Here is a 10,006-nt window from a genome sequence, read left to right on the forward strand (position 1 = left end):
TCCTTTTTTTTCTTTACTTTTCTTTTATTGTGAGTTTAATCATTTGGTTCAATTGCAGATTCCCCCCTTTGAAATTGGGTTTAGAACTTAGAAGAATAGATAAATACAATAGTTGTTGACATTTGAACATAGGCGTGGCTATACCCATACGTCTCTACACTCCACAGATAATGATACAACTCTACACTATCCTCATGTTCACCAAATACCACTTCTTTAGATGTTGCGTCCCCACATCATCCATTCCATCCAACTTAATATTAGTTTTATTGTCTAATAAAAAAACAAATGCTTCTAACGTGGACCAATAGTTCTTGTCTTCCATGGTGGACCATTTTTAAGAACCACTACATTCATTTAATTCCTATAGTTTTATCCTACACCCTCTGCATTAGATTCAACCACCTTTCTCTATGACAAATGTTTGCCGTCGTTAGACGCGATTCCCGGTAATGACATTTTAGTTTGTTTTTCTCCCTTCTTTTGTCTCTGCTCAAAATAAAACACAGAAATAGAATAATGCATACTTGTATGTGGACTTGACAAAGGGCGTGCAAATGAGGCTTAGAGGATGCACAAATGACGCTTAAATGACGTGACGAAGGACACGCAAATGAGGGTCATAGGTTGTGATGGCGATGTCGGTGGGATGAAGTCAATGAGTGATTGAGACGAAGGAGGTGCAATCCTTGTAACTAGGAAAGCCACAAATGAGGGAGGAGGATACAAACAGTGATAAGCGAAGAAACCAGAGTGACTATCTCAGCTAGGGTTGGGTTGTTTTGTTTTGGGAAATTTTGATTTTTCGACGGATTCCTATTCCGTTGGTAAAAATCCGTTGGTAATTTTAACTTTCCGACATAAAAAATATTTGTCGGTAATTTGAAAATTTTCAATGGAATTTATTCCTTCGGTAAATTCTGTTGGTAATTTAAATATTTCCAATGTTCAAAATAACAATTTTTCTTGCAGTGATTTAGGCATTACTAATACCAAGTCCTTTATAACACAAAATAAATGTATCTTTCAATAATCATACAATGGAGGTATAGAAAAAAGTTGCTTTACTTACCTCTTGAAGTAATTTGTGTTCTTCGTTATTCTTTGTCTCCTCTACCAATTGTGTCAATAGAATTTCCATGTTTTCTCCCTTCTTTTTAGTCCTTGAACAACACACTAATGCCAAGAGAAACCGTTTATGTGTGTGATTCTAAGCAAAGGAACTATCTACCCTTATATAAGAGTTGTACGTAATTTAAATTTTGTTTAACTATTCTTTCTTTATCTATTATTTCTATTATCTTTTTACTATTTTTTTAAAAAAAAAATCAACCACCCTTTTCTCTCTTTTTCTTTTTCTATTATTATCTTTAAACCAATTATCTAATAAATTATTATGCTAACATCTCTAATATTTTCTTTTACTAAAAAAGATTAAATAATCCTATATTTAAATCATCTTTATCTAAAGAATTATTGGGTGATTTTAGGATGTTATATCATCATCTCTCCAACAACCATTGATGTTGTGTCTAGATGTCTTAAATAAGGTCTAGTGTTTGACAAAGACTAGGAGAAGGACATCCCTTAGGAAATCGTGAATTTGATGATCTATGATACTCCAGGGTCAGACACAAAAGATAGTAAAAAGCATATTAAGAGAAAGGATGAGAAGGAGTTCAAAAAGGAACCACAGTTTGCGACCAGTCAGACAATGGGCACTCAGGATTAACCTGTTGATTTTGAGTTTGGAGTTGCATCTCAATAAATGTAGGGGGAGCAATCCAAACCTAAACCTAGCTAACTCGACACCAAAATTCCCACCAAAAGAAAAGACCCACCACCACCTTTTAACCCTAAACCCTTAAACTAAGCCAAGAAACCCAAAAAGCAGCCTAAAAGTGGAAGGTTCTAGATTCTTAGTCTCAACTTGCATCTAAGATTCCGACCATCAAAATCAAACACCCTATATCCAAACCTCTTTCACCTCCCAAGCCATAAGAATCTATGTCTAAGATTCTAAATCTTCCTAACTTCACCCTCAAAGGAACAAGAATATGATCTAGCAATTCTTGAGACTCCTAAACCTTAACCTTCACCCTCTCTAGCCCTTTCGCCTTACTCACCACCTCCTCCACTTCCTTAACCCACATGTAAACTTGCTCTCTCTCTCTCTCCCCCCCCCCCCCCATCAATAGAAAGGAAGTTGCAGCCTTTGTTGAGGCTAAGAAGAAGTCCTTGGCTAAAGCATGAAAGAAGGCTATAGTGGACAAGACCTTGAAGCAGACATAGGATTTTGAGATGGAGCAAGACATCTTGGCATCTATTGAAGCTCTGTTAGCTAAAGAGCATCAGAAGAAGATGGCTGAAGATGCAAGGCTCTTTGACTTAGTAGATAAGGAATATGAAATATTTTAGAAGATATTGTTATGGAATCTATGAAAACTTTGTTTGTTAAGGAAGTTCATGTAATTTATGTAATTTATAAAATTATGTAAATTTATTTTTATATATAAATGATGTGTCATCATTTTCTCCTATTTTTTAACCCTTTTTGTTACCATTTTAATTACTAATTAGCCTTAATTGTCAAATTAATTATGCAGTTTTATTATTTGGGCCTACTGGATTAATTTTGTGTTTTTAATTTAATTTTAGGAGAATTATAAGCAATTGGACTTGAATCCAGAATTGGGCTTGAACTTGAAGAGAGTAGACTATTTTATTATATCAAATCTTATCTTACCTAGATTTTATCTCATCTAGATATTATTTCATCTAGATTTTATCTTATCATATCTAGATTTTATTTCATCTAGAGATTATTTCATCTAGATCTTATCTTATCTTATCTTATCTTATCTAGATTTTATTTCATCTAGATATTATTTCATCTAGATTTTGTCTTATCTTATCTTATATAGATTTTATTTTATTTATGGGCTCGTACTTAAAACAGATTTGTAAGCTTTGGGGCTGAGAACTATATAACAGCACCAAGGTTCTAGTTTTAGCCTTCTCTTTCGTTTTAGGCCTCTTTTCGTTTTATTTACTTTTTCGTTTTTAGAGAGAAAGAATAAATTTAAGTTTTGCGATTCCAGTTTTTACTATTCACGTAGCAATAAAGTTTCCTTTTCTGCTTCAATCTGCAATCTCTTTTTCTACTAATTAATGGAAGGCTAAGTCTCCAGCGTTGTTTTCTCTTGAGGATCAAGCACAACTCTCTTTGAGGTTTTATTATTACTATTAAATTCTGATCAATTTTTCCTCTTCACCAATTACTCTGTATTTGTTGCTATTAATCCATGCATGTTTAGTGCTTGATTAATTGTCTCTACGCTTAATTTACGTTCATGTTTAATGATCAGTTTCGTTCATGATTAATTGGTGTATGTGTTTCTTAATCACATAATGGTAGCCTCATGTTAAATTTCACTTAGTAATTTAATTTAGGGTTGGAGTAAGTGGTTGAACTGATTAAGGATAAATTCTCGTAACTTAGGATAAGAGACTTGCTTGTGAATCAAGGGGAAACAACGTATTTTAATTCTGATATTTTCTAATTAAAATTTACTCGCTGTTTAATTTACAAAAACAAACAACCCCCCCCCCCATTTGTTACTGTTTTATTTCTATCTGTTATGAACGTTTGGTTGACCATTACTCGTTGGGAGACGACCTAGGATCACTTCCTAGATACTGCATTTTTAAAGTTTATTTGATTCGGGTACGACCTTGATCAAATTTGGCACCGTTGCCGGGGAGCAGGGGGCCAAAGGTTCATAATAGTGTTTAGTTATCTTATTTTGTGTAGCGTTTTGTTTTGCATTTCAGTTGCATTCCCTGTTTAGCGACTGTTTTAGCGACTAATTCAGCCTTTTGTTTTGCTGTGAACAGTGCTGAACAGTGATTAGCGACTGAGAATTAGCTAATGATTTTGAAATTTAATTAACGATTTTTGTTTTGATAGTTAGAGTTGTTATTTTTGACTGAATTTTTGTGTGATAGCTTCTTTTGATCCATATTTCGTGTGAAAAATACCAGGAGCACTTAGTGTGGCAGTATTTGAGAGAGACAACAATTTTGGGAACTTATTTTTAGCAAAACTTAAAACGACCATAACTTTTGCTCCGGGTATCAGAATAACTATTATTATATATGTATTTGGGGTAGAAAAAAATTTCCCATACTGTGGCAACTGGCTAAACTTTGCTTAGGTAGTTTTCATAGTTAGACTTTGAATTTTTGTTTGAAATTTTTTGTGCTGTCTTTTCATGATTTAAGGGTGTTCTTCACAAAATTTCAGCTCATTTTGATATTGTTTGAGTATAGCTGTAGTTTTACCCCCTTGTTAGGTGCTTGTTGAGAAACACATTATTTGCTGCATATAGTGCATGACTAGGGGCAATCTAGGCGATTTATAACCCTTTGATCCTGAAATAGATAGAACCTTTCATAGATTAGTTAGGCATAGTGTGCATCCTGATCATTCTGTGCATTTTGAGCATTCTGAGTATTCTATTGCTAGTGATTCTGAATATTCTGATTTTGAGCATTCCACTACTAATTTTCATACTGAGAACATGGCTCAACCTCCACCTCGTGAGAGGACTCTTAGGGAGATGGTTGCACCTGATTTCACTTATGAAAGCTTGTGCATTCAATATCCTGATGAAGGTGTTCCATATGTTCTCAAGACTGGACTAATACATTTGCTGCCCAAGTTTCATGGTCTTACAAGTGAAGATCCTCATAAGCATCTTAAGGAGTTCCATATTGTTTGTTCCACCATGAAGCCCCCCGATGTCCAAGAAGATCATATCTTTCTAAAGGCTTTTCCTCATTCTCTGGAGGGAGTGATTCAAGAAATTGTGTGCAAGCTGCCCTCACCACCAGATTTCTGAGCAACTCCTTCTTCAATATTTCTATGAGGGACTTAGCAACATGGAGAGGAGTATGATTGATGCTGCCAGTGGTGGAGCTCTTGGTGATATGAGCCCTGATGAAGCTAGGAATTTGATTGAGAAGATGGCTTTCAACTCCTAACAATTTAGTGCAAGAAATGATGCTATTGTTCTTAGAGGAGTCCATGAGGTGGCCATGAATTCATCTTCATCTACTGAAAATAAAAAGCTTGAAGGAAAACTCGATGCCTTGGTCAACCTAGTAACTCAACTTGCCATGAATCAGAAGTCTACACCTGTTGCAAGAGTCTATGGTCTATGTTCTTCTATAGATCACCATACAGATCTATGTCCTTCTTTGCAGCAATCTGGAGTCAATGAGCAACCTAAAGCTTATGATGCAAACATTTATAATAGACCTCCTCAGCAGCAAAACCAACAACAGCAGAATAATTATGACCTTTCAAGCAATAGATACAATCCAGGTTGGAGGAATCATCCAAATCTGAGATGGACAAGTCCTCCACAACAACAACAGTCTATCCCTCCTTTCCAGAATGCTGCTGGTCCAAGCAAGCCATATGTTCCTCCTCCAATACAGCAGCAACAACAACAACAGTCACAACAAAGACAACAAGCAACTGAGGCTCCTCCTCAACCTTCCTTAGAAGAGTTAGTGAGGCAAATGACCATCTAGAATATGCAATTTTAGTAAGAGACAAGAGCCTTCATTCAGAGTCTGACAAATCAGATGGGGCAGATGGCTACTCAGTTGAACCAAGCTCAGTCCCAAAATTCTGAAAAATTGCCTTCACAAATTGTGCAGAATCCGAAAAATGTGAGTGTCATCACCTTGAGGTCTAGCAACCAAATTCAAGTGCCTCCACCAGTAGCAGCGCCTGCACCTAAACCTGTCAAGCTTCATTCTACACCTGAAAAAGAGGATGAGATAGTTGCACAAAAGAGAAAGCTTCCTAACTAAAATTTTCATCCAGGTGGATCTTCTTCTAGTAATTTTGACTTACCGTAGTCTCCTATCCCTCTTCCATTTCCACCTAGAGCAATTCCAAACAAAAAGATGGAAGAAGCGGAAAAAGAGATCTTGGAGACCTTCAAAAAAGTAAAGGTGAACATACCTCTGTTGGATGCCATCAAGCAGATTCCAAGATATGCCAAGTTTCTAAAGGAGCTGTGCACCCACAAAAGGAAGCTCAAAGGCAATGAGAGGATTAGCATGGGCAGAAATGTGTCAGCATTGATAGGTAAATCTGTTCCTCACATTCCTGAGAAATGTAAGGACCCAAGTACTTTTTGTATACCTTGCATTATTGGGAACAGTAAATTTGAGAATGCCATGCTAGATCTAGGAGCATCAGTTAGTGTCATGCCTCTGTCCATTTTCAATTCTTTATCTCTTGGACCTTTGTAATCTACAGATGTGGTGATTCATTTGGCAAATAGAAGTGTTGCTTACCTCGCAGGTTTCATAGAGGATGTGCTGGTTCGGGTTGGTGAGCTTATTTTTCCTGTTGATTTTTATGTTCTAAATATGGAAGAGGGATTTTCCCATTGTTCAGTTCCAATTATTTTAGGCAGGCCATTTATGAAAACAGCCCGAACCAAGATAGATGTTTATGCTGGCACATTGTCTATGGAATTTGGTGATATTGTTGTTTATTTTAACATTCTTGATGCCATGAAACATCCATCTGAGGATCATTCTATTTTTCGTGCTGAGATAATTGATCATATTGTTGATGATTATATGTTTGATTTTGATCCTCTTCATGATAGGAAGCATCCATTTTTATCTGCTTTGCATACTTGTCATTCCTTATGCATTGACTCTGAACCTGGGTTTGAATTTGATCATGTATCTGATTTTTATGCTGAGAGTGAATTTGAATGAGTCTGGTTCTGATTTTCTGGGTGTTGTACCTCTTGATGTTGATTTTTTAGAGTCAGAATGCACTAACCATGATGCAGGAAGTACATATACTTCTGACTTGCTTTGTGAGGTACAGGCTGAGGAACCTTTTTCTTCTCCTACCATGGTTCCTCCCACTGTTCAGCCACCACCCACACCAGAGTTGAAGCCCTTACCATCAAACCTCAAATATGCTTACTTGAAGGACAAGGAAAAATTTCCAGTGATCATCTCTGTCTCCCTTGCTGCTGAGCAAGAAGAGAAGTTGTTGCTAGTTCTCAAGAAACATAAGAAAGCCATTGGATGGACTTTAGTAGACATTCCTGGTATTAGCCCATCTACCTGCATGCATAGGATACTTTTAGAGGATGGAGATAAGCTAGTGAGGCAGCCACAGCGAAGACTCAATCCCGTTATTCTAGATGTGGTGAAAAAGAAAGTGACCAAGCTCTTACAAGCTGGAATCATCTACCCCATCTCTGACAGCCAGTGGGTAAGTCCAGTCCAAGTGGTTCCTAAGAAGACAGGCCTCACAGTGATCAAGAATGAAAAGGATAAGCTTATCCCCACAAGAGTGCAGAACAGCTGGCGAGTTTGCATTGATTATAGGAGGCTGAATCAGGTAACCAGAAAAGATCATTTTCCCCTGCCTTTCATTGATGAAATGCTTGAGCGCTTGGCAGGTAAGTCTCATTATTGTTTTCTTGATGGTTTTTCTGGTTATTTACAAATTCATATTGCTCATGAGGATAAAGAAAAGACCACATTCACCTATCCCTTTGGCACTTTTGCCTATAGGAGGATGCCTTTTGGCCTCTACACGCCCCTGGTACCTTCCAACGGTGTATGCTTAGCATTTTCAGTGATTTTTTAGAGACTTGCATAGAGGTGTTTATGGATGATTTTACTGTTTATGGATCTTTTTTTTATACATGTTTGGATAGTCTGGATAGAGTTCTTAATAGATGCATTGAAACTAACCTTGTGCTGAATTTTGAAAAATGTCACTTCATGGTAGAACAAGGTATAGTTTTAGGGCATATCATTTTGAATAAGGGCATAGAGGTAGACCCTGCAAAAATAGATGTTATTTCACAATTGCCTTACCCTTCTTGCGTGCGAGAGGTTCATTCTTTGCTTGGTCATGTAGGGTTTTATAGGCGCTTTATCAAGGATTTTAGTAAAGTGGCCCTTCCACTATCCAATCTGCTGCAAAAGGAGGTGGAGTTTGATTTTGATGACCAATGCAAAGAGGCTTTTGATTGCCTCAAGCGTGCGGTGACTACCACCCCTATCATTCAGGCACTTGATTGGACAATCTCATTTGAGCTAATGTGCGATGCATCCAATTACGCATTGGGGGTTGTCCTTGCTCAAAAGATTGATAAGCTGCCTCGAGTGATCTACTACGCTTCCAGAACTTTGGATGCTGCTCAAGCAAATTACACTACCACAAAGAAGGAGCTATTAGCGATAATTTTTGCTCTTGAAAAATTTCGTTCATATTTGCTTGGTACTCATGTTATTGTTTATACTGACCATGCAGCTCTGAAGTACCTGTTGAAGAAGGCTGAATCAAAGCCTAGATTGATCAGGTGGATGCTTTGGCTCCAAGAGTTTGATTTGGAGATCCGTGATCAGAGTAATGCACAGAACCTCGTGGTTGACCACCTGAGTAGGATTGAGCGTGCGTCTGAGGACTCACCCATTCGGGATGATTTTCCGGATGACCATTTGTACATTCTGTATAGTATTTCTGATTCCTTCCCCACTCCCTGGTTTGCTAATATTGTGAATTATTTGGTTGCTTCTGTTTTTCCTCCCTTAGCATCTAAAGCTCAAAATGATAAAATTAAGAGCGATGCTAAGCATTATATTTGGGATGACCCCTATTTGTGGAAGTTGTGCATTGACCAGGTTATTAGGAGATGCATTCCAGACCATGAGATTGACTCGATCCTGCAATTTTGTCATTCTTCCGCACCAGGTGGCCATCTTGGCATACAGAGGACAGCTCGCAAGGTGCTTGACTACGGTTTCTATTGGCCCACCATCTTCAAGGATGCGTGGAGAATCTATAGCACTTGTGAGCCTTGTCAAAGACCAGGCGGCTCACCTTCATGGAGACAACAAATGCCTCAACAATCCATGTTATTTTGTGAGGTGTTTGATGTCTGGGGTATAGATTTTATGGGGCCTTTCCCTGTCTCTTTTGGTTTTGTTTATATTCTCCTTGTTGTTGATTATGTTTCAAAATGGGTGGAAGCCAAACCCACCAGAACTAACGATGCTAAAGTTGTTGTGGATTTTGTTAGATCTAATCTGCTTTGCAGGTTTGGAGTCCCTAGAGCCATCGTTAGTGATCAAGGCACCCATTTTTGTAACAGATCCATGTATGCCTTGCTCAAAAAGTATAGGATCGTGCACAAAATTTCCACACCTTACCACCCCCAAACTAATGGGCAGGCTGAGATTTCAAACAGGGAGATAAAAAGGATCTTGGAGAAGATTATGCAGCCGAACAGAAAGGATTGGAGCACCAGGCCAAATGATGTTCTTTGGGCACATAGGACTACCTACAAAGCACCCATAGGAATGTCTCCTTATCAGGTTGTCTTTGGAAAGGCATGCCATCTTCTTGTAGAGATAAAGCACAAAGCCTACAGGGCTGTAAAGACCTACAACTTCTCTATTGAGCAGGCTGGAGAGGAAAGGAAGTTACAACTAAGTGAGCTAGATGAGATCCGTTTAGAAGCCTATGAGAGTTCCAAATTCTACAAGGAGAAAACCAAGAAGTTTCATGACAGCTTGATAGCTAAGAAGGACTTCGTGGTTGGACAAAAAGTTTTATTGTATAACTCTAGGCTCGGACTCATGAGTGGTAAGTTGAGGTCAAAGTGGATTGGTCCTTTTGTGGTGACTAATGTTTTTCCTTATGGTACAGTTGAGATCAAAAGTGAATCCACAGATAAGAGCTTCAAGGTCAATGGACATCGACTGAAACCATTCCTCACAAATCCCTCCTTAGTGGATGTAGTGGTGGAGGAGACCTCCTTACTTCACCCTACTTCTCTTCCGCCATGACTTAGGGAGTCTTCTTTTTCTGTCTCCTTCTTTACTTTTATTGCACTTGTCCAAATTTATTGATTTATTTGATTGTTCTTGATCTTATGAT

This window comes from Glycine max, chromosome 13, assembly GCF_000004515.6.
Source record: "Glycine max cultivar Williams 82 chromosome 13, Glycine_max_v4.0, whole genome shotgun sequence".
Taxonomy (NCBI): Eukaryota; Viridiplantae; Streptophyta; class Magnoliopsida; order Fabales; family Fabaceae; genus Glycine; species Glycine max.